The 23,120-nt window shown below is 50.6% G+C and overlaps 1 long non-coding RNA gene across 1 annotated transcript; it reads left to right on the top strand.

Moving 5' to 3' along the window:
• Positions 1 to 1,560: 1,560 nt before the first annotated feature.
• LOC141408441 (uncharacterized) lies at positions 1,561 to 21,652 on the top strand. The gene is made up of 2 exons (XR_012423160.1): positions 1,561 to 1,636; positions 20,183 to 21,652. It is a non-coding gene; the product is annotated as an uncharacterized lncRNA (long non-coding RNA).
• The last annotated feature ends 1,468 nt before the right edge of the window (positions 21,653 to 23,120 follow it).

Genomic DNA, 23,120 nt, shown 5'->3' with positions numbered 1-23,120 from the left:
CAGGATGCCAGTCCCTGTTGAAGGGACGTCTTGCTGTGTGGCTTCCCTCTCCTGCTCTGTGATGTCAGGGGACAGCGGGAGAGTTCCGGCCTCTCAGCATGAGCGTTTACAAGACATGTAAGGCAGTTAGTCTCTAGGGGATGGCCCAGAGGAGCAGGCCAGGGGCGCTTACCACGCGGCTTCATTTTCAGTGGCCTCATCCCCTTGCTTCCAGAGAGCATCAGCCCAGAGCTCCTTCCCAGGCCCAGGCAGTCAGCAGACTGTACCTGTCACAGGCCTGAGCCCTGGAATCCGACTGCCTGGGTTCAAATTCCAGCTCTCTACAACCCAAGGCAGCTCCCTGCCATCGGTCAGTCACCTAAGCCTTCTGTGACCTCCAGTTGTCACTTAACCATTCTGAGCTTCAGCTAATAGCAGCAGCTGCCTTCTGGATAAAATCCAACATGCACAGAGTGCACACAAATAGAAGCTGCCCTGATGCTGGAGCAGAGGAAACAGAGGCCAAGACAGAGGTGGAGACTTGGTCAAGGCCACACTGCAGGCCGGATGTGGTGGCTCATGACTGTAATCTCAGCACTTTAGGAGGCCGATGCAGGTGGATCACGAGGTCAGGAGTTCAAGACCAGCCTGGTCAACATGGTGAAACCCTGTTTCTACTAAAAATACAAAAATTAGCCAGGTGTGGTGGCGGGCGCCTGTAGTCCCAGCTACTCAGGAGGCTGAGGCAGAGAATTGCTTGAACCCAGAAGGCAGAGGTTGCAGTGAGCGGAGATCGTGCCACTGCACTCCAGCCTGGGCGACAGAGTGAAACTTCGCCCACCACCCCCCCATCCCCCAAAAAAAGCCACAATGCAGATTGTCACAGAATCTGGCCTCTGTCTCCTGCGTGGCCCTGGGTGGGCCCCCTCAAGACCCTTGCCTGAGGCCAAGAGAGGTGGCTCATGCCTATAATCCCAGCACTTTGGGAGGCTGAGGCTGGCGGATCACTTGAGCTCAGGAGTTTGAGACTAGCCTGGGAAACAAAGTGAGACCATCTTTACAAAAAATTAAAGAATTAGCTGGGCTTGGTGACACGTGCTTGTAGTCCCAGCTACTCAGGAGGCTGAAGTGGAAAGAGAACTTGAGACCAGCAAGTTGAAGCTGTAGTGAGCTGTGTTCATACCACTGCACTCTAGCCTGGGTGACCTAGTAAGACCCTGTCTCAACAAAACCAAACCAAACAAGCCTTTCCCTGAGAGCAGGCCTCCTCTCTATCAAGGGTGGGTGATCACCTGCACAGCCTGACCTGGAAGACCTTGGCTGACCTTCCAGGGGGTTGCCCCCACTTAACCGCCTCGTCCCTAAGGCCCACTTCTGCCAGGCCCTCCTGGCAGCTGCCTGCTTCTCCCTTCACCTGGTAACCAGACTTCGGGTGTTCACAGAGTCAGTCCTTCCAGCGGGTGACAACGCTGCTGCTGCCGGAAGCTTCCTGCACACTCCCCAGTGGCTATTTTTAAAAACCTGCTGAGGTGTACGGGATGATGATTAACCTTCATTAAGCCCCCACAGCCTTCGGGTGCTGAGAATATTCGTGGGCCTTCACCTTTCCAGCAAGAACACAGAGGGGCCTCCCGCAGGGGGAAGTTTGGGGACGCAGGTGGGTGCGGCGCTGACGGCTTTGGTGTGGGGGTGTGTTGCCCAGAGGGCTGATGGGACAGCAGGTGGGGCGGGTGCTGGGTGCTGTGAGATCAGGCACGGCTTGTGACGCGTGTGAGGCCGCTGTTTGTCCGTCATGGCCTGGTGGCGGCTGATGTTGACAGGTGCCATCTGGCCTGGGTCACGTGCTGGCAGGCAGCAACACTGGCTCGTGGGCTTGACAGCTGTCCAGCTGGGAACACAGGGCTCCTGGGGGTGGGGGCGGTTAGAGGCATCTGTCTTTGGGAACTGGAGGCCTGGGGGTGGTGGGAGGCCCTGCGTGGGGAGGTTGAGGACGGGGGGTATGGTACACCCAGACAGATGGAGTGCGTGAGGCTCTGAATCGGTTCCCTAGGCTCCTCTCTGACCATCTGGAGGGCCACCCATTCCCGAGGAACTGTTCACTGAACAAGCAAGTATGCAAGGGCAGAGGATGAGTCAGACCCAGCCGGCCCCACTGAGGGCCCCTGTTGAAGAGTCAGAGGGGTCTGGCAGGGCCTATGGGACATCCCACCACCCCTCGCTTCCTCCCCACGCTGCTGCAGACGGGCTCTGCCCAGGACCATTGTGATGGGCAGGTCAACCTGACCAGAGGTGAGGCAACCTGCCCAAAGCCATGCGGCGCTGGCCCGGTGAGCCCGCTTGCACTCCCTTCGGAATCCAAGCCTCTCCCCAGCCCATCACTTCCCCGGGGTCTCGGATGGGCAGGAATGGGGCCTGGGAACTTCCTGGGAGAGCCAGGCAGTGATAGGTAGGGGCTTTGACTTCTTTTGCTAAAGAGGTGAGTGCACTTGTGTGAGAGTGTGAGTGCGTGCTAGAGTGTGTGAATATGAGTGTGTGAGAGCATGTGTGTGAGAGCATTAGTGTAAGTGCATGAGTGTGAGTTTGGGACTGTATCGCCTGAGTGTGAGTATATGAGTGTGTGTGAATGTGAGTGTGAGAGTTGTACGTATAAGAGTGTATATGTAAGTGTGGTGTGTAAGTGTATATGTGTATGTGTATGTGTGGGTGTGTGTTGGAGTATATGTGAAAGTGTGAAGACTGTATTTGTGTCTGTGTGTGGGGGTCTGTTAGTGAGTTGGTATATGAGTGTGTGTATGCATGGGTCTATGTGTGTAAGTGTATATGTGTGGGTATGTTAGTGTGTGGGATATGAGTGTATGAGTGTGTGTGTATTTTGTGCATCTGTGAGTGTGAGTATACGGGTGTTAGAGTGTGAGTATATGTGTGTATGAGTGTGAGAGTGTATGTGAGTGTATAAGTGTGAGTGTGTGTGGGAGTGTGAGTGTATGTGTGTATATATGAGTGTGTGTGGGTGTGAATGTGTTACAGTGTGCGTATGAGTGTGTGTATGTATGAGTGTGTGGGTATGAGTGTGTTACAGTGTGCATATGAGTGTGTATGAATGTGTGTATGTATGAGTGTGTGTGTATATATGTGAGTGTGTGTATGTGGGAGTGTATGAGTGTGTGTGTGTGTGTGAAGATGATTGTGTGTATTTGCATATGTGTGTGTCTGCATGTGTGGGTGTTAGTGTGGGTATATATGAGTGTGTGTGAATGTGTGTGTGTGTATGTGAGTGTAAGTGTAGATGTGTGGGTGTGTGTTAGAGTATGTGGGTATGAGTGTATGAGTGCATGAGAGTGTATGAGTGTGTGAGAGTGTATACGTGTGTATGTGTGTGTCTGTGGGCATGGGTATGTGTGTGTTAGAGTGAGTATGAGAGTGTGTATGAGTGTGAATATAAGTGTATGTGTGAGAGTGTGTGTGTATATGTGTGAGTGTATGTGTGTACGTATGTGGGTGTGTGAGTGTATGAGTGTATGTGTGTGAGAGAATGCGTTTGTGTGAGTATATGTGAGTGCATGAGTGTGAGGGTGTGAGAGTGGGCGAGCATGTGAGTGTGTGTGTGTCTTTTTTTTTTTTGTTTGCTCTGTCGTCCCGGCTGGAGTGCAGTGGTGTGATCTTGGCTCACTGCAAGCTCCCCCTCCCGGGTTCACGCCATTCTCCTGCCTCAGCCTCCCAAGTAGCTGGGACTACAGGCGCCCACCACCACACCTGGCTAATTTTTTGCATTTTTAGTAGGGACAGGGTTTCACCGTGTTAGCCAGGATGGTCTCGATCTCCTGACCTCATGATCTGCCCGCCTCGGGCTCCCAAAGTGTTGGGATTACAGGCGTGAGCCACCACGCCCGGCCAAGTGTGTGTGTGTGTGTCTTTAGAGTCCCCAGTTAAAGGGCCAGGGCAGGAAGGTATGTGTGTCGCTCACTGGGCCTAAGCTTGGGTGAGAAGCTGAAGGCGCTGTGCTCAGAAAAGGCTATATGAGCCCCTGGGCCAAGCAGCCTCGTATGGGGCCTGATGACAAGGTGTGGTCCCTATGGCCAGACGGCCTTGGCGCAGAGCCATGCTCTCCTGGTGGGCTCTCGCACTGGGGGCGGGTGGCTGGCGTTGAAGAACACGGGCAAAGCTTCTCCGGAGCACAGAACAGCATTTGACAGTGTGGGGTGCCTGGGAGGACAGTGGAAGCGGGGGTAGGGGGAGGGAGAATGATCACGCGACTCCCTGAGTGGTCACAGGCTGATGAGGTCTGACGGTGGAGGCTATCAGTCAGAGTTCATCACAAGCAACAAAAACCACAGTTGGCTAATTTAAGCAGAAAAGGAATTTCTTTTTTTGTTTGTTTTTTTTTTGAGACGGAGTCCCGCTCTGTGGCCCAGGCTGGAATGCAGTGATGAGATCTCCGCTCACTGCAAGCTCCGCATCCCGGGTTCACACCATTCTCCTGCCTCAGCCTCCCGGGTAGCTGGGACTACAGGCGCCCGCCACCACGCCCGGCTAGTTTTTTGTTTTTTTTTTTTTTTTTTTGAGACGGAGTCTTGCTCTGTAGCCCGGGCTGGAGTGCAGTGGCCGGATCTCAGCTCACTGCAAGCTCCGCCTCCCAGGTTTACGCCATTCTCCTGCCTCAGCCTCCAGAGTAGCTGGGACTACAGGCGCCCGCCACCTCGCCCGGCTAGTTTTTTGTATTTTTAGTAGAGACGGGGTTTCACGGTGTTAGCCAGGATGGTCTCGATCTCCTGACCTCGTGATCCTCCCGTCTCGGCCTCCCAAAGTGCTGGGATTACAGGCTTGAGCCACCGCGCCCGGCCTAGTTTTTTGTATTTTTAGTAGAGATGGGGTTTTACTGTGTTAGCCAGAATGGTCTGATCTCCTGACCTCGTGATCCGCCCGTCTCAGCCTCCCAAAGTGCTGGGATTACAGGCGTGAGCCACCGCGCCCGGCCTAGAAAAGGAATTTCTTAAAAGGTCTTGGGCACTCACAGAATCTTCAGGTGGACCTGAGAATAAAATTTAGAACCCGGCCGGTCGTGGTGACTCACACCTGTAATCCCAGCACTTTAGGAGGCTGAGGTGGGTGAATCACTTGAGGTCAGGAGTTTGAGATCAGCCTGACCAACATGGAGAAACCGTCTCTACTAAAAATACAAAAACTACCCAGGTCCGTGGTAGTGGGCGCCTGTAATCCCAGCTACTCGGGAGGCTGAGGCAGGAGAATCACTTGAACCCAGGAGGTGGAGGTTGAGGTGAGCCGAGATGGCGCCATTGCACTCCAGCCTGGGCAACAAGAGCAAAACTCTGTCTCAAAAAAAGAAAAAAAAAAAACACTTAGAGCCCACTCAGCCAGGAAGCACAGAGAAAATCGCCCCATCATCCTGCGACCACAAAGACCCCAGGCCTCCCCACCGCTGCTCCTCAGACACAGCCCCTGCTGCCGCTCCTCACACCGCCCTCAGGAGGCATCTGAGTGGTTTTTTTGCTCAGCAGTTCTCATTCTTCATTCAGAATCTGACGTGGGTGTATCTGGGGGCGACTTCCGGGTCACAGGCTTCCACCCTGCTTGCAAGGGATGCTGGGAAAGTGAGCTCCCAGCGTTTTCAGCTGCCTTGGGAGGAGAGTTGATTCTGTTTTGCAAGGCAGGTGGATTCTCCAACATAGCCAGGGACTTCAGCTGCTGGGAGGCCCAAAGAATTCAAATGTCCTTCCCACGCGGGTTACCATCACTAATAAGGGCATTTGTGGGGTGTCTTCTGTGAGCGGGGTGCTCTGGGTGCTTTTACACACCTAGGGAGTTTGCTGTTGGCCTGTGAAGACCCTTTATGGGACATGGATCAAAGGTGCTGTTCCTCGAGATACTTACCTCCAGCGTAGGATCCCGCTGTCAAAAGGAACAGTTAGATATGGCTCCATTGTACATGGCATGACTTGTATAGCCAGACAGAGCGAGTATTGTGAGTATGGACTTCAGAAGCCATACTCAAGACCTCAAAAGTGTACCTTGGGGCCGGGCACGGTGGCTCACGCCTGTAATCCCAGCACTTCAGATGGCCGAGGCGGGTGGATCACCTGATGTCAGAAGTTTGAGACAAACCTGGCCAACGTGGCAAAACCTGGTATTTACTAAAAACACAAAAATTAGCCGGACATGGTGACGCACACCCGTAATCCCAGCTACTTGGGAGGCTGAGGCAGAAGAATCCTTGAAGCCGGGAGGCAGAGGTTGCAGGAAGCCGAGACTGCGCCATTGCACTGTAGCCTGGGTGACCAAAAAAAAGTGTATCTTGGTCTATCAGTAACTGGATTTGGCAAAGACGTGGACTCCCCAAGTCTAATCTCTCAGGACACCCATGTCTGCCTTGCATGTATGGGAACTTCTGGATGCCCGCCCTTGTGAGTTCACCTCTATGTCTACTCTACTGAGGCCTCTCCATACAGATAGAGTGACTTGTGGGAGGCCTGTTACATCCTCAGGCCACAGCTGGTAAGGGAAGTGCAGGTGGGTCCCATTTGCCCTGGTGGCCCCCAGTATACCTGGGGGTATATAGTTTTTCTCATGCCACCCCCAGGCTCTGCCCAGATGGGGCTGACGACTGGTTTTCGGGCCGGCATGCGTGTTTCTGGGTGCTGCTTGCCCCTTCTCTCCCACCTGCCGGTGGAACCTTAATCTCCTTTGGGGTGATATCTTCTGGGATGACGCATCCTTCCCCTCTCCAGGGCTTATGGTATCAGCTCTTTGCTGTCGAAGTTCAAAGCCAAGCTTTTTTGGACCTACACAAAAGATTTCTCTTTCAAAACCAGCTCTTGTAAGGGTATAGTCTCAGCTCTGGATTTCAAAGCTGCTTTTGCAACTCAAAGCCAAGGATTTGATTCTTTGTTCTGAGTTTCCCTGGAGAGCAGGCAATATGGGAAACCAACTTAGCATATGAATGCAAGTCAATGGATACAAGGAAATTGTCTACAGTGGAATAAGTATCTCAAATGACAGCACTCAGCTCCCATAGGCTCTCACCGATGCTTTGTGATAATCCTTCGAGGAAGGGTGATTTTGCCCAATCCAGAGCTGAGACTAGGGTGAGGGGAGCAAGGCACTTGCTCTAGGCATCATATTTAAAGAAGTGCCAGAAACCACCACCTCCAATGATGCAATCATTGTAAAGTAAAAATTATTGCCAAAAATCCATGATGAACAAAATATCAAAATTTTAAACGAAGATGAGATTCATATTACTGATTTTTCTTTTGCCCGAAGCTTCCTATAATGGCTCCACACAGCCTTGGCACTGATCTGGTCTTTTTTTTTTTTTTTTTTAGGCAGAGTCTCACTCTGTCACCCAGGCTGGAGTGCAGTGGCATGATCCCAGCTCACTGCAACCTCCACCTCCCAGGTTCAAGCGATTCTCCTGCCTCAGCCTCCTGAGTAGCTGGGATTACAGGTGCACACTACCATGCCCGACTAATTTTTGTATTTTTAGTAGAGATGGGGTTTCACCATGTTAGCCAGGCTGGTCTTGAACTCCTGACCTTGTGATCCGCCCACCTCAGCCTCCCAAAGTGCTGGGATTACAGGCATGAGCCACCATGCCCGGCCCTCTTATCTGGTCTTTATGGAGCTCACATCCTAGTACATCGGAAACAGACTTCAAATAAATCATTCACAGTTATTATTTATTTAGTATGATTGGAATAATTACTTTGAAGGAGAAATGTGGGAGCTCAAGAATCTATAGCAGGGGCTGGACGTGCTCTGAAAGATCCTGGAAGGGAAGTGTGTTAGTCTGTTCTTGCGTTGCTATAAAGAAATACCTGAGGCTTTCCCTCCCTCCCTCTTTCCCTCCCTCCCTCCCTCCCTCCCTCCCTCCCTCCCTCTCTCTCTTTCTTTCTTTTTCTTTCTTTCTCTCTTTCTCTCGATGGAGTTTTGCTCTTGTTGCCCAGGCTGGATGGAGTGCAATGGGGTGATCTTGGCTCACTGCAACCTCAACCTCCCGGGTTCAAGCAATTCTCCTGCCTCAGTCTCCCAAATAGCTGGGATTACAAGCGTGCACCACCACGCCTGGCTAATGTTTGTATTTTTAGTAAAGATGGGTTTTCACCACGTTGGCCGGGCTGGTCTCGAACTCCTGACTTCAGGTGATCCGCCCACCTTGGCCTCCCATAGTGCTGGGATTATAGGTGTGAACCACCGCACCCAGCCAGGGATTACATTTCAATATGAGATTTGAGGGGGACAAACATCCAAATCATATCAGGAGGTTTCAGCTGAGACCTTAAGGATGAGTAGTGTGAACCAAGCAGAATGGGAAGAAGAGAATTCCAAACAGAGGGACTGGCATGTCCGAAGGTCCTGGGGTGGAAAGAAGCTCATCAGGTTAGCTCATCTCCAAGTGGTGACTCTGGGATCCAGGATCCTTTCCATCTTTAACATCCCAGTAGATACACAGAGCGTGGACGATTGTGCATTGATGTGGTATGTTTCACTTCTGCCCACATCTGTTAGCCCAGCAGTCATCCCAGGGTCTTACCCTCTTGGCCAGGAAAAGTAGTTATACTGAGGGCTCAGGAAGAAGAGGAGGAAAAGCAGAAGTTGGTCACTGTCAGTAGCCTCTGCCACAGGGGGACCGGGCCAGGCAAGTCTTTGGTAGTCTTGGTTGGGACCTGGATCTGTATTCTTGGAACAGATTATCTGATTTGCATTTGGCCACAGATCCAAGAAGGTATTAACATAAAGAGCAGCTGCCACCCATGACCCCAGCATTCCTCCCAGGAGGAAGGAGTCGTCATGAGGGAAGAGAGAGACCCTCTCATATTGGTTTATACTGGGTACCTGTTTTAAGAAGAAACGAGGAAGTGAAACCAAAGGCAGGCAGCCCAGTGCCAGGCACCAGACCCAAAACCAGACCCGAAACCAGGCCTGGGCCTGCCAGGCCTAAACCTAGCAGTTAAAAATCAACTCATGACTTAGCAACCAGTGTTATCCATAGATTCCAGACATTGTATGAAGAACATTGTGAAACTCCCTGCTCTGTTCTGTTTCACTCTGACCACCGGTGCACGAAGCCCCTGTCACACACTCCCTAGATTGCTCAATCAGTCACAACCCTTTCATGTGAAATCTTTAGTGTTGTGAGCCCTTAAAAGGGACAGAAATTGTGCACTCAGGGAGCTCGGATTTTAAGACGGTGGTTAAGAGGACAGGGAGCAGCAGTACTAGTAGCAAAGGGACAGTTAGTTAAGGAAGGTTCTCACTCCACCCGCCGAGGGAAGCCGGCACCTAAAGTTCTGTCTGACTCAGAGCTCAAGGACTCATGGCAGGAGATGGCACCAACAGTGCTCTCCCCCGACCCTTATCAAGCGGAGAGCCCCCCTTCTCCTGAGCCCACAGCCCCTAGACTACCCAGAGTAGACCAGAAGGGAAGTGAAGCTGCAGGAGAAACTCCTCCCCTGGCGACCTGCTTACGGCCCAAGACTGGAATCCAAATGCCCCTGAGAGAGCAGCGATATACTGGGATAAATGAGGACGGACACATGGTGGAAAGGCGTGCCTTTGTGTATCACCGTTTCACCTCGGCTGACCTCCTCAATTGGAAAAATAACGCTCCATCTTACACTGAAAAGCCTCAAGCTCTAATAGACTTGCTCCAAACAATTATCCAGACTCATAATCCTACTTGGGCTGATTGCCACCTACTCATGTACCTCTTTAACACAGATGAAAGGCGAAGGGTGCTGCGGGGCGGCAACTAAATGGCTAGAGGAGCACATCCCAGTAGATTACCAAAATCCGCAGGAATACGTAAGAATTCAGCTGCCAGGAACAGACACTCAGTGGTATCCAAATGAAGGACCAGATATGGAGAGGATAAGACGGTACCGAGAGGCATTAATTAAAGGTCTGAAAAAAGGGGCTCAAAAGGCCACCAATGTAAATAAAGTTTCTGAAGTCATCCAAGGAAAGGAGGAAAGCCCAGCCCAGTTCTATAAAAGACTGCGTGAGGCCTATCGTATGTACACTCCTTTCAATCCGGATAGTCCTGAAAATCAGCGTATGATTAACATGGCCTTAGTTAGTCAAAGCGCAGAAGATACCCGGAGAACATTACAAAAACAGGCTGATTTGCAGGAATGAATACCTCGCAGTTGCTGGAGATAGCTAATCAAGTATTTGTAAACAGAGATGCAACAAGCCGCCAAGAAAGCCGTAAGGAGGGCGAACACCAGACCAGGCGAAATGCTGATTTGCTGGCTGCAGCAATTAGAGGAATCCTCCCCGAAAGGGCAGGGAAAAGGGGGTTCTGGGAGGAACGCTTTGTCCAATTGCTCACGTCTGCAGTGTAACCAATGTGCCTACTGTAAAGAAATAGGGCATTGGAAGGATAAATGTCCCCAACTAAAGGAGAAGCAGGGTGATGCAGAGCAAAAGACCTCAGACAAAGATAAAGGGACTTTGTTCAATCTGGCCAAAGGGCTACCAGACTGAAGGGGACCAGGCTCAAACGCCCCCAAGGAGCCCATGGTCAGGATGACAATAGGGGGCAAGGACATTAAGTTTTGGTCAATAACGGAGCCAAACACTCAGTGGTAACTACCCCAGTGGCCCCCTTATCTAAAAAGACCACTGATATAATTGGAGCAACAGGAGTCTCCGCCAAGCAGGCTTTCTGCCTACCGCGGACCTGCCTGGTGGGAGGACATAAAGTGACTCATCAATTTCTGTATATGCCTGACTGCCCCTTGCCTTTGTTGGGAAGAGACTTGCTTAGCAAGCTGAGAGCCACCATTTCCTTTACAAAACAGCTGAAGTTACCAGAAACAGGAGTCATCATGGCCCTTACAGTCTCCTGGGAAGAAAAATGGAGACTTTCTCTAACAGAGCCAGGTCAGGAAATAAAACCATCTCTAGCTAAGCGACGCCCCGAGTATGGGCGGAGGACGACCCTCCGGGGCTGGAAATCTATGAAGCCCCTGTACTCATAGAAGTTAAGCCTGGGGCCCAGCCAATCAGACAAAAGCAGTACCCAGTTCCCAGGGAAGCCCTTAAAGGAATACAGACTTATCTTAGACTCTTAAAAGCCTTTGGAATTATAGTTCCTTGCCAGTCTCCATGGAACAGCCCCTTCCTACCTGTCCCCAAACCAGGTACCAAAGACTATTGACCCGTACAGGACTTACGCTTGGTAAACCAAGTTACAGTGACTCTGCACCCAGCAGTTCCTAACCCTTACACACTGTTAGGATTGCTGCCGGCTGAGGACGGCTGGTTTACTTGCCTGGACTTGAAAGATGCCTTCTTTTTTTGTTTGTTTTTGTTTTTTGTTTTTTGAGACAGAGTCTCACTGTTGCCCAGGCTGGAGTGCAGTGGCACGATCTCAGCTCACTGCAAGCTCCACCTCCCGGGCTCATGCCATTCTCCTGCCTCAGCCTCCCGAGTAGCTGGGACTACAGGCACCCGCCACCACACTCGGCTAATTTTTTTTTTTTTTTTTTTTTTTGAGACGGAGTCTCACGCTGTTGCCCAGGCTGGAGTGCAGTGGCGCGATCTCGGCTCACTGCAAGCTCCGCCTCCTGGGTTCACGCCATTCTCCTGCCTCAGCCTCCTGAGTAGCTGGGACTATAGGCGCCCGCCACCGCGCCCGGCTAATTTTTTGTATTTTTAGTAGAGACGGGGTTTCACTGTGGTCTCGATCTCCTGACCTTGTGATCCGCCCGCCTCGGCCTCCCAAAGTGCTGGGATTACAGGCTTGAGCCACCGCGCCCGGCCATAATTTTTTATATTTTTAGTGGAGACGGGGTTTCACCGTGTTAGCCAGGATGGTCTCGATCTCCTGACCTCGTGATCCGCCCGCCTCGGCCTCCCAAAGTGCTGGGATTACAGGGATGAGCCACCGCGTCCGGCCTGAAAGATGCCTTCTTTAGCATCAGGCCAGCACCCGAGAATCAAAAACTGTTTGCCTTTCAGTGGGAAGATCTGGGGTCAGGTGTCACCACTCAGTACACTTGGTCTTGGCTTCCCCAAGGGTTCAAAAACTCCCCCACCATCTTCAGGGAGGTGTTGGCTCGAGACCTCCAGAAGTTCCCTGCTAAAGACCTAGGCTGCATCCCGCTCCAGTACATGGACGACCTTCTGCTAGGACACTCCACAGCAGTCGGGAGTGCAGAAGGGACGGATGCCCTGCTTCGGCACCTGGAGGACTGTGGGTATAAGGTGTCCAAGAAGAAAGCTCAGATCTGCAGACAGCAGGTACGCTACCTGGGATTCACTATTCGAAGCGGGGAGTGCAGCCTAGGGTCAAAAAGAAAACAGGTCATCTGGAGCCTACCAGAACCTAAAACCAGAAGGCAAGTAAGGGAATTTTTAGGAGCTGTGGGGTTTTGCAGATTATAGATTCCAAACTTTGCGGTGCTAGACAAACCGTCGTACGGGGTTACAAAGGGCGGCGACCAAGAGCCCTTTGAATGGCGGCCTGTACAACAGCAAGCCTTTCGTAAGTTAAAAGAAAAACTTATGTCAGCCCCAGCTCTAGGACTACCAGATTTGACAAAGCCCTTCACGCTCTATGTGTCAGAAAGAGAAAAAATGGCAGTAGGAGTTTTAACTGAAACTGTGGGGCCCCGGCCAAGACCAGTGGCCTACCTCTCAAAACAACTAGATGGGGTTTCTAAAGGCTGGCCTCCGTGTCTAAGAGCCTGGGCGGCAACGGCCCTATTAGCACAAGAAGCAGATAAGCTAACCCTTGGACAAAACCTAAACATAAAAGCCCTCCATGCCGTGGTAACTCTGATGAACCAAAGGACACCACTGGCTAACAAATGCTAGATTAACTAAGTACCAAGGCTTATTATGTGAAAACCCCCACATAACCACTGAAGTCTAACACTTTAAATCCTGCCACCTTGCTCCCAGTATCCGACAGCCCTGTTGAACATAACTGTGTAGAGGTGTTGGACTCAGTCTATTCTAGCCGACCCGATCTTTGAGACCAGCCAAGGGCATCGATAGACTGGGAATTATACGTGGACGGGAGCGGCTTCATCAACTCGTGAGGAGAAAGGTGCGCCGGATATAAGGTAGTAACCTTGGATGATGTTGTTGAAGCTAAACCATTGCCTCAGGGCGCTTAGGCCCAAAAAGCAGAACCCATTGCTTTAACTCGGGCTCTGGAACTCCGTGAAGGTAAAACTGTAAACATCTATATTGATTCTCAATATGCCTTTCTAACCCTTCAAGTACATGGAGCATTACATAAAGAAAAAGGCCTACTAAATTCTGGGAGAAAGGACATAAAATATCAACAAGAAATTCTACAATTATTAGAAGCAGTGTGTGGAAACCCCAAAAGGTAGCAGTCACGCATTGCAGGGGACACCAGCGAGTTTCCACCTCGGTGAGCCAAGGAAACTCCCGAGCAGACACAGAGGCACAAAAAGCAGCATTTATTCCTTACTGGGCATCAGTCACAGCCCCACTACTCCCTCAAACACTTGATCTGGTGCCTACTTATTCTAAAGAGGAAAAAGACTTTCTTGAGGCAGGGGGAGGACAAACAATAAAGGAAGGATGGATAAAGTTACCAGATGGAAAAATAGCCGTGCCACAGCTGCTAGGAGCTGCAGTCGTGCTGGCTGCACATGAAACTACCCATTTAAGCCAAGAATCACTTGAAAAGCTGTTAGGCTGGTATTTCTACATCTCACACTTGCCAGCGTTTGCTAAAACAGTAGCACAGCGATGCGTTACCTGTCGACAGAATGATGCAAAGCAAGGCCCCTCTGTGCCTCCTGGTATACAAGCCCATGGAGCAGCTCCTTTTGAAGATCTTCAGGTGGACTCCACAGGGATGCCTAAATGCGGAGGTAACAAGTATTTACTGGTTCTAGTGTGTACTTACTCTGGGTGGGTGGTGGCTTATCCAACACGAACTGAAAAAGCTCGTGCAGTAACCTGTGTGCTTCTTCGAGATCTCATCCCTAGGTTTGGACTGCCTCTACAAATCAGCTCAGATAATGGGCTGGCATCTGTGGCTGACTTGGTACAAAAGATGGCAAAGGTATTAGGAATCACATGGAAGTTACATGCCGCCTACCAACCTCAGAGTTCCGGAAAGGTGGAGGGAATGAATCGAACTATCAAACATAGTTTAGGGAAAGTATGTCAGGAGACAGGATTAAAATGAATACAAGCCCTCCCTATGGTATTGTTAAAAATTAGGTGTATCCCCTCTAAGAAAACAGGATTCTCCCCCTGTGAAATTCTGTATCAGAGGCCTCCTCCTATACTGTGAGGACTTCCAGGTACTCCCCAAGAGTCAGGTGAAATTGAATTACAACGACAGCTACAGGCCTTGGGGAAAATTACCCAGACAATCTCAACTTGGGTAAATGAGAGGTGCCCAGTCAGCTTATTCTCCCCAGTTCAGCCTTTTTTTCCAGGTGACCATGTGTGGATCAAGGACTGGAACATGGCTCCTTTGCCGCCACGGTGGAGGGGACCCCAGACGGTTATCCTGACCACTCCCATAGCTGTAAAGGTGGAAGGAATCCCAGCCTGGATTCACCACAGCCACATGAAGCCTGCAGCCGCTGAGACCTGGGAGGCCAAACCAAGCCTGGACAATCCCTGCAAAGTGACCCTGAGGAAGACGACAAGCCCTGCTCCAGTCACACCCAGAAGCTGACTGGTCTACGCACAGCTGAAGCATGAGGAAAATCGTCGTAGGACTTATTTTCCTTATAACATGGACTTGTGTGGTAAAAGCTTCCACTGCTTCTTCCCACACAGAGGACTATTTTCAGTGCACACCTCAGGTCACTGAGGTAGCACAAGTTAAGACAATCTTTTTATTTTATAGTTATTATGAATGCCTAGGAACGCCAAAGGGAACCTGTTTGTATAATAACACTCAGTACAAAGTATGTAATCCAGGAAGTGACCAGCCTGATGTGTGCTATGACCCCTCTGAACCTTCCGTGATCACAGTCTTGGAAGTAAGACTAAGGACTGGTCTCTTCCTAAGGGACACAAGTAAAGTAATAGCTGGAACAGAAGAAAGAGGGATCCCCAAACATATAACCTTAAAATTTGACACTTGTGCTGCTATTAATAGTAATCAGCAAGGAATAGGATGCAGTCTCTAGATTGGGAAAAAAGTTACACAGCAGAAAATAAGTATATCTGTCAAAAATCATATTTATGTGAGATGTGTCAATACTGGTCTTGTGTTATTTGGACTACTTGGAAAGAAGATAAAAAAGATACTGTTTGGCTCCGGGAAGGAAAAGATAGCCCCTCCTGCATGAGTGGGAACTGCAACCTTTTAGAATTGGTCATCACAAACTCCTCAGACCCAAAATAAAATAAAGGAGAATACGTATCATTAGGCATTGATAGAAAAGGACTAGATCCTAGAGTAGGCATCCTAATAAAAGGGGAGGTTCGAAGATGCTCTCCAGAACCAGTATTTCAGACTTTCTATGATGAACTAAATGTGCCAGTACCTGAGATTCCTGGAAAAACTAGAAATTTGTTTTTGCAATTAGCTGAACATGTAGCCCAGTCTCTAAAAGTCACTTCATGTTATGTTTGTGGAGGAACTGTAACAGGAGATCAATGGCCATGGGAAGCCCGAGAGTTAGTTCCTACAGACCCAGTTCCTGATGAATTCCTGGCCCAAAAGAACCACCCTGACAATTTTTGGGTTCTAAAAGCCTCAATTATTGGACAGTATTGCATAGCTAGAGAAGGAAAGGGATCCACTCATCCTGTAGGGCGGCTTAGTTGTCTTGGGCAAAAGCTGTATAATGGTACCGCAAAAACAGTTACATGGTGGAGTTCCAATTACACACAAAGAAATCCATTCAGTAAATTTCCAAAGTTGCAGACTGTTTGGGCCCACCCAGAATTCCACCGGGACTGGACGGCCCCCACCAGGTTATACTGGATATGTGGACATAGAGCCTACGCTAAGCTGCCTGATCAGTGGACAGGTAGCTGTGTAATTGGCACCATTAAGCCATCTTTCTTCTTACTGCCCATAAAAACAGGTGAACTTCTGGGCTTCCCTGACTATGCTTCCCGTGAAAAATGAAGCATAGCCATAGGTAATTGGAAAGATAATGAATGGCCACCTGAAAAAATTATGCAATACTATGGACCCACCACTTGGGCAGAAGATGGCTCGTGGGGATATTGGACCCCCATCTACATGCTCAACCAGATCATTAAGCTGTTTTAGAAATTATTACTAATAAAACCGGTCAAGCCTTGACCGTTCTTGCCCGGCAAGAGACTCTGATGAGAAATGCTATCTATCAAAATAGACTAGCTCTTGACTACTTGCTAGCAGCTGAAGGAGGAGTTTGTGGAAAATTCAACCTTACTAACTGTTGTCTACACGTAGATAATCAGGGGCAAGTAGTTGAGGATGTAGTTAAAGATATAACAAAACTGGCACATGTAACCGTGCAAGTGTGGCACGGATTTAATCCGGGAGCCATGTTTGGAAATTGGGTCCCAGCAATAGGAGGATTTAAAACTCTCATAATAGGAGTAATGATAGTAATGGGAACCTGCTTCCTGCTCCCTTGTTTGCCACCTATACTTTTCCAAATGATAAAAAGCTTCATCGCTACCTTAGTTCACCAGAATGCTTCAGCACAAGCATATTATATGAATCACTATCAGTCTATTGCACAGGAAGATATAAGTAGTGAAAATAAAAGTGAGAACTCCCACTGGTAAAATGAGTGAAAGTCTCAAAGGGGGGAAATGAGGGAAGAGAGAGACCCTGTCATATTGTTTTATATTGTTTTATACTCAGTACCTGTTTTAAGAAGAAACAAGGAAGTGAAACCAAAGGCAGGCAGCCCAGTGCCAGGCACCAGACCCCAAACCAGACCTGAAACCAGGCCTGGGCCTGCCTGGCCTAAATCTAGTAGTTACAAATCAACTCATGACTTAGCAACCAGTGTTATCCATAGATTCCAGACACTGTATGGAAGAACATTGTGAAACTCCCTGCCCTGTTCTGTTTCGCTCTGACCACCGGTGCATGAAGCCCCTGTCACACACCCCCTAGATTGCTCAATCAGTCACGACCCTTTCATGTGAAATCTTTAGTGTTGGGAGCCCTTAAAAGGGACAGAAATTGTGCACTCGGGGAGCTCGGATTTTAAGACGGTAGCTTGCCGACGCTCCCAGCTGAATAAAGCCCTTCCTTCTACAACTTGGTGTCTGAGAGGTTTTGTCTGCGGCTTGTCCTGCTATAGTCAAGTCCACTTTGTGGCGTGATGGCCTAACAGAACCCACTGGGGTGGTCAGAGTTCCATCCACAACATTCTGGAATGTGGCCTTGGGAACCAGTCAGCTTCTCCCCCTCTTCACACTCCCTTGGCCTCTGTTGCTCCAGCTCTGGCGTCTCTGAGGGGGACCTGGGAGGACTCTCAGCTTTCAACAGATCAGGCAGGTAACTCACAGAGCTAGGGTTCCAGGTAAATATGATCCCCAGGCCATGCCTAGGCTCTGGTTTCTTAGGCAGGGTGGGAGGAGTAACTTGGTGGTGGCTGAGCCAGCCTGGTGAGTTTGGCTATCACTGATGGACTCTAGGCCAATGGTGGGCCAGAGACTGCCTGGAATTTGCTATCAGATAAGCCCTGAGCCCAGATCACAGGCCTAGGATGACCCAGGACCTGGGGACCTCTTTGTTCTGACTTCTGGGGCCTGATTTGGGGTTCCTAGGTTTGCCCTGAGGATTTCAGGATACCCCCTAGTTAAGCAAACGTATGAGCCCTGGGGCCTGGGATGGGAAAGGGGAAGTGGTATGGCTCGTAGCCACTCTTGTCCTCTCTGACAACATCAAAATCTCCAAGTAGGGCACCCCCAGAAATATTTTTGCTGTTTGCAGGATGGGGGTGAGCGTTTGAGCACACAGCGTGGTTTCTCTAATTTCTCCCAGCCCACAGAATCAATGAGACATAGCAGGCAAAGCCCGGGCTTTGCAATAAGATGGACTGGGTTTGAATCCTGGCTCTGCCCCTTACCAGCTGTGTGACCTTGTAGCTTGGCAGTGGCTGTTTAACCACATTGAAACTCAAACTATTTAACGTCTCGGAATCTAATCTGTTTCTTCATCTGTAGAGCCAGAGGGTGGTGGGGAATATAGTACCTGCCTGGCAGAGCTGTTGTGAAGAATACATTTGACAACCTGTAGGTGTTCAGTAAATGACAGCTATCATTACCCTGTGGGAGAGAACCAAGAGGAGAGAGGTTAAAGTTGCACAAACTCCTTTCCCCCAACACACACACATACACACACATGCACACACATGCACACATGCACACACCCCTATCCTGCAGCTGCAGCCAAAGGGATCATGTTAAAATGTGTATCCTCTGTGCAAAATTCCCCCATGACCTCTCGCCCAGAGTCAAAGCCAAAGTCCTTGTGAACGACACGGGCCCTCCTCGGCCTGCCCCGTTCTTACTTTCTCTCTCTGATCTCCTCGACCACCATGCTTCCCCTTGCTTCCTGGGCTGGGCCCCTTGCTGCTCCCAAAGGCCCAGGCATATTCTTGCCCCAAGGGCTTGGCACTGCCATCTCCACTGCCAGGAGTGTACCCTGCCGTCTTTGCTCAATGCCATGATCTCAATGAGGCCTCCTCTGGCCACTCAGGTGTTTTGTTTTTTTTTCTCTGTTGCCCAGGCTGGAGTGCAGTGGTGCAATCTCAGCTCACTGCAACCTCCACCTCCCGGCTTCAAGCAATTCTCCTGCCTCAGTCTCCTAAGTAGCTGGGATTACAGGCATCCACCACCACCCTGGCTAATTTTTGTATTTTTAGTAGAGACAGGGTTTCGCCATGTTGGTCAGGATGGCCTCAAACTCCTGACCTCAGGTGATCTGCCCACCTTGGCCTCCCAAAGTGCTAGGATTACAGGCGTGAGCCATCGCACCTGACCTTAGCCACTCAGTTTTAAATGATAGCCCCTCCCCACCCCCCACACATTTCTTAGTCCTCCTCTCTCTTTTTTTAAAATTTAAAGTTTAATTTAAATTTTTTATTAATAGAGATGGACTTTCACCATGTTGGCCAGGTTAGTCTTGAACTCCTTGCTTCAAGTGATCTGCCTACCTTGGCCTCCCAAAGTACCGAAATTACAGGTATGAGCCACTGCGCCCAGCCAGTCCTCCTCCTTTCTTATCCCTGCTTTATTTCTTCCATAGCCTGATCATGACCTGACACGTGTTTTGTTGATGATCTCCACTTGCATGAATAATTCCACAAAGGCAGGGGGTTTGTCTATTATGTTCACATTCATAGTAATTCCCCCTGCCTAGGCATAGAGGTAGGTGCTTAAGGTTTGTTGAATGAATACCTGAAAGACGGCAGGAACTGAAGTTCTGGCTGGTGCAGGTAAGGGGAGTGGGCCATGAGGTGAGCACATCATTGCTTTCCTTTTTTGCCAAATGAAGGGGTTGGCCTAGACACCCAAGAGACCGTGAACCCCTGGGAATGGCGCACATCATTGGGTGAGTCTCTGCCTCCACGCATTTTTCTGGAACAAGGGGCCCTACCTTCTTGCAGACATTGAACAGAGCCTGTGACCTCCCAGAGGAGCTAAGCACCCTCCCAGCTCTGACATCTCGTAGTTGGCTCTAATAGATTGAATCCTTGTTTTTTTAAGAACCTAGGATGCTAAGATCCCATCATCTTATTCAGCAGCCAGGGATGTCCTGGCCCCAAGGCAGGGAGGGGAATCCAGAGGGGACTTTGGCAGGGTCAGTGTGGAGGGGGCGGTAGTGCCTATGGGGACATTGGAGGGGAGACAAAGGAGACTTGTATATTACACGTGCTGTTTTCTTCCTTTTGTTTAAAAGAAAATAGGTTTAAAGCAAGTTTGACGAAATGTGAACAATTGTCAATGCTGGGTACTGGGCATGGGGGTGTTTCTCACAGCGCCACACTTTTCCTGTATTTTAAGAAATTCTTTAAAAATACAGAGTTGGGGGTGGGCACTAATAGTTATAGCTCATGATTAGTAACAGAGAGGCAGTTTCTGGGGGCCTGGGGGACCTGCACTTTGGGTGTTTTTGCAGTGTGTGTGTGGGCAGAGGGGCTGGCCAGGGTTCGGGACCCATGCCTGGAGCTGACAGAGCCCTCTCTCCTCCCCTGCTTCCCACTCCCAGGTCTCAGTTTCCTGCCTTCCTGGGAAGTGGGGAAAGGCTGAGAGGCCCCATGCTGGGGGCGAAGCTAATTCATTAGTTACGCCTCAACAAGGACCAGGTGCCTGCAGTGCCAGCGTGATTCATCATGATGATTGCCCCACTGCCAGCCTGCGTGGGCCTGGAACGCCAGCACATTTTACCTTTACCCACTGAGAAGGGCCTGGTGGGAGGTGAAGGTACAGGATCTGCCGAGAGCAACAAAAAGACTCTGAGAAAGAAGACGGCTGGTCCTCCCTGCTCTCAGCCCCAGGAAGCTCTGCCAAGCTGGTGCCAGGGTGGAGAGAGGCTCATGTGGGCTCATGTGGTGCTGCTCGTGCGGATGGAGCCCAAGAGGGCAGCCTGGCGCTGGGTGCCAGCCTGAGCATGTGGCGAGGCTGGGCTGCTGAGCCTCCTCCTCCACAGCCAATGTTCCCTTGGTGAAACTGCTTGGGGGCGGGGTGGGGGGGTAGGGACTCATCCTCATCCCATTAGCCTCATTGGGTATTACCTACCTTTCTGGTCTCTGAGAGCCTTACCTCTTCCAAGAAGTCCTCCCGAATGAGTAGAAGGGAGAGAGCTGGATTGGGACTTAAGTGACATCTGGGAGGAGCCTGAAGCCCCTCCGGTTGGGGCTGAGACTTCTATACCCCAAGTCTTGTGTCTGGGTTCCACCTGGGTCCTCTACCTTGGCCTGGATCCCTGCTTTCCTGTTGCCACTCTCCCAGGATGGGGGTGCATGGCTGGTTCCTGGTTCAGAGCAACATCTGCCTCTGTGTCCCCCAACACCTGTCCGCCCCCGACACCTCTTGCCATATTAGAATTGCTATTGCTCTGCCCTTTCATTTGTTTATCCAACAAATACATATTATCTGAAAAAAAGTATGTGCTGAATAATTTCATTTGTGTGAAATTCAAGAAGAGGGAAAACTGATCCATGAGGATAGAGGTCAGGATTGTAGTTGCCTCTGCGAGGTGGGGATTGACAGCAAGAGGCTTGAGAGAACTCTTGGGGTGATGGAAATGGGACAGGGGTGGGTATGTTTGTCAAAATGCATCCAAGAGTACACTTACGACTATGCATTTCACTGTATGCAATGTTTGCCTCCACTTTTTTTAACATTAAAATTTTTTCAGCCAGGTGCAGTGGCTCATGCCTGTAATATCAGCACTTTGGGAGGCCGAGGCAGGTGAATCACCTGAGATCGGGAGTTCGAGACCAGCCTGACCAACATGATGAAACCCTGTCTCTGCTAAAATACAAAAATTAGCCAGGCATGGTGGTGGGCACCTGTAATCTCAGCTACTTGGGAGGCTGAGGCAAGAGAATCGCTTGAACCCAGGAGGTGAGGCGGAGGCTGCAGTGAACCGAGATCGCGCCATTGCACTCCAACCGAGGCAACAAGAGCAAAACTCCGTCTCAAAAGTAAATAAATAAATAAATAAAAATTTGCATTGAATGTCTACTGTATGCTCTAGAGCCTGTGCCAGTAGGGAAGATTTCCAAACCTCCCTGGCTGGGCAGTTTACATTCCAGTGGGGATGGTTCCCATCCTCACGTTGCATTGGCAACTGCTTTCTGCCCTTGGGCTGTCTTCCATTCCCCTTCCCCTGCAGTGGGGATGGCAATGGGGGTGGGCCAAAGGGCAGCGTGCTGTCCTGAGGTCAGTCCATTCAGCCAGTTACATGGGTCACACCAGCCAGGTTCAAGAGAAGGCAGGAGGCAGGAGGCTTGGAGCCCGAAAATTCGGCTCCCGGGCTGCAATCTCTATGCATTGTGTGACCGTAAGCAGGGTGCCTAATCGCTGTGAGGCCACTTCTCTCATCTTTCATATAGGATTATAATGCTCTCTTTGTAGCTTTGCCCGGAGAATCAGAAGCTCTGTTGTGAGAGAACTCATTGCTGGAGGTGGAGTGACCCTTGTTTCCATCTGTCGGTATGGTTTATGGTTAGGAACACAGGCTCTCGAGTCATACTACCTGGCTTCGAATCCAGCTGCTCATCAACTGGGTGACCTTGGGCACTTCACCCAGGTCAGACTGATCCAGCTCAAGTCATGTCTCTTTGATCCTCAGTTTATCCATCTTTTAAATCGAGGTGATGAAGGTGTCTACCTCAGACTGTGTCAAGGACCCAAAGCAATGCTTTCAGCATAGTGCTGGGCACACGTGTGCTCGAAGCCAGTGGCAGCCAGTGCTTTTCTGCCAGGAGCTCCGGCAGGTGGGCTCCGGATGGGAGGTGGGGGGAGAAGGCAGTGGGGAACAGCTGCTGGTGGTAGCAGGCAAAGGAAGAGTCATGGAATGCGAGTGGCCATGATTGGTGGCTCAAAGGCGTTCACACGTCCCAGTCCTCTGTCCATTGCAGCCACACACAGACTTTGAGCGTCGGTGGAGGGATCCTGGCAGGAGAGAGGGGTGTGAGTTTAGCAATGAGGAAGCTGTAGGGCAATTAGGCAGGGCGGAGCCAAGCCCTGGATCCCGGTAAAGCCAGCAGATGTGAAAAGGGCCAGACAGTAACACAGTTTCGAGTTACTACACTGAAGTGATCACAGCAGGTAGGCCGGCCGCACGCCGCTGGACGTGAATGACCGGCAGTGACCGCGCCCCTCAGCCCCTCCCTGTGAGCCTCTAGTACGGCGTCTTTGATCCACCGCCGGCGTTTCCTTGGCCTTCCTCTTGGACCCACGGCTCTGGGGCGCACACAATTGCACACCAAACGGCGTCGGGCGTCGGGTCTCAGTGCCAGGCTTGGCCGGAGGGGAATCTCTCGGCTTGCGCTTGCTCTGCGGTGGGCTGGATGGGCAGGTAGGGGGCGGGCTCCGGCGCTGGGACCCCGCTCGGGTGGCGCCTTGGCCCCGCCCCGCCCCGCCCTCCCTCCGCCTCATTGGCAGCCGCACGAGCGTCGGGGTTGCCAGGGAGACGG

Source organism: Macaca fascicularis, chromosome 14 (genome assembly GCF_037993035.2).
Source record: "Macaca fascicularis isolate 582-1 chromosome 14, T2T-MFA8v1.1".
NCBI classification, from domain to species: Eukaryota; Metazoa; Chordata; class Mammalia; order Primates; family Cercopithecidae; genus Macaca; species Macaca fascicularis.
Note: the sequence above shows the minus strand (reverse complement) of the source record. Positions and strands in the feature narration are given on the sequence as shown.